Source organism: Procambarus clarkii, chromosome 34 (assembly GCF_040958095.1).
Source record: "Procambarus clarkii isolate CNS0578487 chromosome 34, FALCON_Pclarkii_2.0, whole genome shotgun sequence".
NCBI classification, from domain to species: domain Eukaryota; kingdom Metazoa; phylum Arthropoda; class Malacostraca; order Decapoda; family Cambaridae; genus Procambarus; species Procambarus clarkii.
Genome location: NC_091183.1, coordinates 40,450,864 through 40,456,863, shown reverse-complemented (window position 1 = coordinate 40,456,863; position 6,000 = coordinate 40,450,864). Strand labels below are relative to the sequence as shown.

General features: G+C 36.2%; 1 protein-coding gene across 22 annotated transcripts in view; it reads left to right on the top strand.

Moving 5' to 3' along the window:
• Nucleotides 1-2,920: 2,920 nt before the first annotated feature.
• LOC123762115 (protein transport protein Sec16A) overlaps nt 2,921-6,000 on the top strand; it is a 76,503-nt gene continuing 73,423 nt past the window's right edge. For 15 of the 22 annotated variants that reach the window (XM_069335921.1, XM_045748446.2, XM_069335922.1 and 12 more), the window contains exon 1: nt 2,921-2,987. The gene's annotated coding sequence lies outside the window, so the exon portion shown is untranslated. Of the gene's footprint in view, nt 2,988-3,093; nt 3,340-6,000 lie in introns of those variants that run through there. The other 7 variants (XM_069335912.1, XM_069335919.1, XM_069335915.1 and 4 more) reach the window with 3 other exon arrangements.

Here is a 6,000-nt window from a genome sequence, read left to right as displayed (position 1 = left end):
AAATGATTCAAGAATAATCACATGTACAGAGTCTGTGCTAGGCAACTTACGTATGTGGTGAGCTAGTTTCATAATTTTATTTGCTTATCTGCACACCAACTTCCCAGTGAGTGGGGAGTTAGTTAAACCCACATTTACAACTGTGGGTAGTAAATGAGGGGTTACAATCACCCACAGTTAGCAAACTAGGAATATTTGGCTAAACTTGTAGTGGTAAAATATTTTGAATGAAATATTTACACATTTCTTGAAAATTTGTTATAAAACTTTCTACATTCATGTATCTTTTCACACTTCATCACATAATGACATAGGGTAATTAATTACCTAAGTGTAATTAAGTGTAAGGGTGTGTGAATTATTTTCCTGGCAGTTTACATTTGGCCAGGTCTACATCAGTAGGTAATGCATATTCTTAGATCTATTTATACACAGGACTTCCAATAGATCTAGTATACATGGACTTCTATAAAGCTTTTGATATGGTACCAGATGAAAGACTAGCAAGGAAATTACAAGCATATGGAATAAATGGTAATGCACTAGAATGGATAAAACAATGGTTAAAACAGAGGAAGCAAAGGTTCCTCCTAAATGGAAATGAATCTAAACGGAGAAATGTGGAGAGTGGGTGTACTGAAAGGTTCCATCTTGGGGTCGACCCTTTTTTTGTCATTAACATTAATGAGAATACTACAGACCACATCATCAGATTTGTAGATGACAATAAGATAAGTAAAGTAAGAAGAAAAAATTATATTGAGGCCTTGTAAAGACATCTACATGATCTCCACAAATGGTCAGATGGCTGGCAAATGCATTTCAATACTAAACAATACAAGACCTCGCATGTAAGGTATAACAATATCACAACTATCATATCAGCTTCACTACCATTAAGCAGATTGACAGAAAATGTCCCTACGAGTTGGGATCCACCAGTCATTGAAAGTTTGGCTGTCCCATGGCACAGTGGTAAAGCACTCGCCTGGCGCTTTGCGAGCCCTTTGTCCTGGGTTCGTATCCTGGCCGGGGAGGATTGACCAGGTGCTAATCTTTAACTGTAGCCTCTGTTCACAAAGCAGTGAATGGGTACCTGGTTGTTAAACGATTTGGCGGGTTGTATTCCGGGGAAAATGCTATGCATGGTAGTGGCTTAACAAGAATATAAGAACTCTTGTATATATATTAGTAAATGAAAATAAATTAAGTTACACAACAAATGGATGTTGTAGTAAAAAAAAATTAACTATATACAGTCAAATGAACCTTTGACTTTACAGGAAAGAAAATGGTTATTCGCCCGTATAAGTCCAGTGTGCTATCTGGACTACTATATCCAAGCATGGAGACCTCATGTTTAGATTTAGATTTTTTATTCTGGTAAAGGTACATATATAATATTGGTTTTAATGATAGAGAACATACATACAATACCTAAAGCCACTAGTACACACAGCGTTTTGGGCAAAGTGAGGGGGGGGGGGTAAAAAGAAAAAAACAGACCAAAACTTAATAGTAATTGAGCTTGAAGTATAAATTGTGTTGAAAAAATACAAAATACAAAGAGGGGGAACAAGGCAGAGAATAGCAATTATACAAGTTGGTCAACAAACAGCATTGATTACAATAGTAAGACATGGGTTGACATTTAAGGGTAAGGTAGGTTACATGGAGTTTATTTGGTAGTTTTTAGTTTTTATCTTAAACTGGTTGAGAGGAACAGTCTTTGACATGATTGGGAAGGTCTTTCCACATTATGGATCCTTTGATTTGCAGAGCATTTCTAGTTTGATCAAGTGTGGTGCCCATGGGTTCTGTTACAACCTTCTAACCTGTTTAAAAGGACATAACTGCTTCGGAGAAAGTTCAACACACAAAAATCATCCCAGAACCAAGTAACTCGTACCAGGAACGGATGAGGGCCACAGTTCTAACAACACGGCCAACCAGACATGACGAGGCTGATCTCATAGTCCTTTAAAATACTGAACAATTTGGAGGCGATTATTCCAGACACATTTAGTCATATAGAGCATACAAGGAGCAACAGCTTCAAGCCCTTGGCTTCCTCTCCCCGTTGAGGTAACTAAGGAGACTGATTGGTGAACTACTGAGTCATACAGACAAGCAGATTCCTGACCTGCCTGTCTCGGTCTCGGGCTTTTCTGGGAAGGATAGTTTAGTCCTTGTAGTTAACTAGGGTTGTCAACCTCTTAGATGAAATCATACTTTTGTGTACAATTAAGTGGGAGTTGTAATAAAAAAATAAACCTCTAGAAATAGTCAAGAGGAACGTTTGAATTCAAGGAAAAGAAAGTAGTTATTCAAGTGTAGTCTCTTATGCGCCCCAAGACTACTATATCTATGTCTAGAGACCTCAGGACATATCTACTTTGGAGAAAATTCAACCACGGGCGACGAAAATAATCCCAGAACTAAGTCGATGTACTGATGTAGCTTAGGCGAGACGCTTTCTTTACACAGCTTGAAACAGTCTGAAATACTTCTTAAAAGACGTCGTCTATAGACTGAGAAAGCTACTTTCTCAAGCAGCATTCCAGACAAAAACGAAAGACAATATGAAGAGAAATTAAACTAAATCGTTATTTAACCGAGAAAACAATTACTATTTTTAAGTGAAAGTTGCATTGAAATAAAAAAAGTCTCAGGAAGTGAAAGGAACCAACAGCCGAGTTGTTGCTCCAACTTTGCGACGACATCCGATTCCTCGCCTGACTCTTGGCTTCCCTGGATTGTCAACACCAAACACATTCATCTTTTGTATTTGTACATATAATATATACAAATTAGATGCATTAAATATGCCTTAATGTTTTATAAACCAAATATATGTCAAAATTATATTCACAGTCATCTAGAAATGATCAAATATGTCCATTCATAGCAAACGAAATGTCTTAGTAAGTTAGTACACGTAAACCTCAGTTATGGCTGTCCGGTCTCCTGGCTGGTCTTGGGTTTAAGTGAGTTTGTGTAGTTTGTCAAAGGATTATACTCCATAGATTAATGTCCATAAAGTTATAATGACAGCGGAATCTTGGGTAACATTGCTGTGTATATTGTGAAGGAGAAAGAGTAAAAAAAATATTGAAGAAGGTATAGAAGGTTGGGATATCAGCTGGTAGAGCAGACGAAGTCCAGCTGTGTGTCAGCTGGTCTGGGCGTGTGGCCCCTTCTGTGGAGGTTTGCACCTCCTGATTGTCTCGTGGAAGACAGCTGCCATGAACAGACGTTAAGTAAAGTGTGGGTTCCGAGATGAGAGTTTGGAGGCGGTAGTGTTGTTGAGAGAGGAGCGAGTGTTATCTACTGACGCAGGTGAGCCCTTGAGACTCCTGGCAGGTGATTGTTATGTCGACGGGGAACTACTGTAGGAGAACATTGTTTATGTTGCAGGTAGTACTATGACAACAGGCAACACGGGTTAATAATAATACCACTAACTGTAGCACATGTCAGACCAGCATAATGGTTATCCAATTGTTTTGTTTATGATCACAGTATCGGGGATATCCAGGTAAAAATTGAGCGTTACACTACTGGCGATATCATTATCTCGATATTATTGATGAAACGTAATTGCTAAAAGGTTACTGTATATGTTTTTTCTTTGTTTTAGTGGTTTCTGAGTGTTCTTTGTCAAAACAACCTGTGATGTTACTTGCCAGTCTGATAAAAGCTTTTCCTCCTATTTACTTGGCATGGGATGAAGATGACAGTGTATGCAATTTGAATGGCAAATGAGAATCTACAAAATTATTTTAACAAGTACAGCATGTGACAGGTTAGGCAGAGCATAAATACAAACTAGACTAATCTCATCAAGACCTTTTTATAATACTGAAGAAATTGGAGGATGTTAATACAGACCACTTCTTTAAAAGGTCAAATGTAATGCACACAAAAGGGCAACAGCTTCAAGTTCGACAAGACAGTGCTGGACAGATAACATGAGATGCCTTTTTGCCTATAGGGTTATAAACCCGTAGAGCCACCTACCCACTGAAGTCATAAATGCCAAGACATGACTGTACAGTAGTTGAAGATTAAGTTGAAAAAAATTCTAGGGAACAATGGGAGGACCTTTGACAGGCCGCCAGCTTCTTGTCCCCATTGAGGCCCCCACTTAAAGAACAGGACAGATTAACACTTTGGTTACTGTGTTGGTCCACAGTTCACATTTTAAATGCGCTTATTGAAAACCCATTTTTTTCCCCAGTTAAAATGTATGAAAATATAGATATTGATCTTAAATGCAGTACAATATTATCTATTTCAGCACAGGTATTGTATTTAGATTGTGTGTACTGTATACTGTTCTTGTATTTTAAGTTAGTGATGTTTTGGTATTTCTTTAATTATTTCTGGAGAAAATAACCTTAATATGATGGAATGCTTGTAATATGTTGTCTTTGTATTTATATGCTCCAGTCTTAGTCCTGTTACTTTTGCTAGAAGCAAAGTTTTATGATGGTGTGTTCATAACATTACTGGACAACTCTTATGTCCCTCAAGAATTGTATTTTTGTTGATGAACAGTACTACACAATATTTTATTAGATAAATTTTCTGAAAACAACTTATTGAAAGTGTTCTTAAAAATAGTCATGTGTTGTTTACTATGAATTAGTGTGGCACCTATGGCTAGATTCTAAGATAAATCTTTGAACTCTATATATTCTCAACTTGTGCATGCTATTGCAGTAATGCTGGACTAATGTTAACATTGATTCAAATGATTTGGTGTTAGATTAACATTGGTGGTTTTATTTATCACTTGCACATCGTGTGTGTAGTACTATCAGAAGAATACAGGTATTTATTTAGACGAATGCTAATATACTGTATCTTGAAAAAATTGAATAAGTATCAAGTGATTGAAAAGAAAATATGTATAAACTTGATGTGACGACTCATTTTTCTGCAGAAAGATAACATTCTGCTGTGAGTTTTTGGTGTTTAAGGTTAGAGTAAATATTAATCAAACCTGAAGTTAGGTTGTTGGGAAACAAGGAAACATCCACTGTGCATCTTCAGCCTTTCCTTCTTCAAATTAAAAATTGATAAATTTATGATTAATATACTCTATAGCCTAATGTCATTTACGCTAAGACATTTGTTATTGCAAATGTGCTATTATATGATATGCAAAATCCGAATAAAAACAAAGAAGTGAGAAAAAAAGTGGTTGTCACGCTTTCGTACAAAGTGACATAAGAAATACTATCATTGGGCAATGTATTTATATGATATATAATAAAATACAGCATAATAACATACTAGCTCATAATTATGTGTGAAATCTGGCCCTCCAGGTGGCACCAATGGCATATCCATTTTGTAGACCCTCCTTACTACTACTTGTCTTCCTTGTGGGTCGGGCAGGTGCTTACATCTCTTTATCCCTGATTGCCAGTGAATAGGTGGTGTTATTGTTATCAGTACTGTTTGCTTCCTGTCACACACAAACTTATTTAAAAAAAAATCGTAAAAAATCCATTTCTTAACAAATTGGGATGAAATTTTCACGATGCTGATGCCAAATGACGGGAGATTTTTTTCTTAATTTTTCACTATACAATATTTCATATTTTGAAAAGTCTCAACATGCACTGGGCCCCTTAAAGTTGCTCAGTTTACAACACTTGACAGACCTGGGCTACATGCATCACGACAAGAAGTGACTGAAACAATTATCGTAAAGAGAAAGTGGATCAACAGCTACAAAAGACACACTATAAATATTCATACAGGCTGTCTAAAAAATAAAGAATGGACTATAGTTCCTGAACCTAAACTTAATTCAACATGATATTTGTCCAAATACAGTACATTATATATATATATTTTGGTTACAGTACAGTAACTGAAAGTGTGCAGTATATACTGTATACCATTCATGAGCAACCACTATTTTATTTTTTTTAAACTATATTAATGTAATAAAAAAAATTTCAGGCCTTCATATTAAGTTCATAT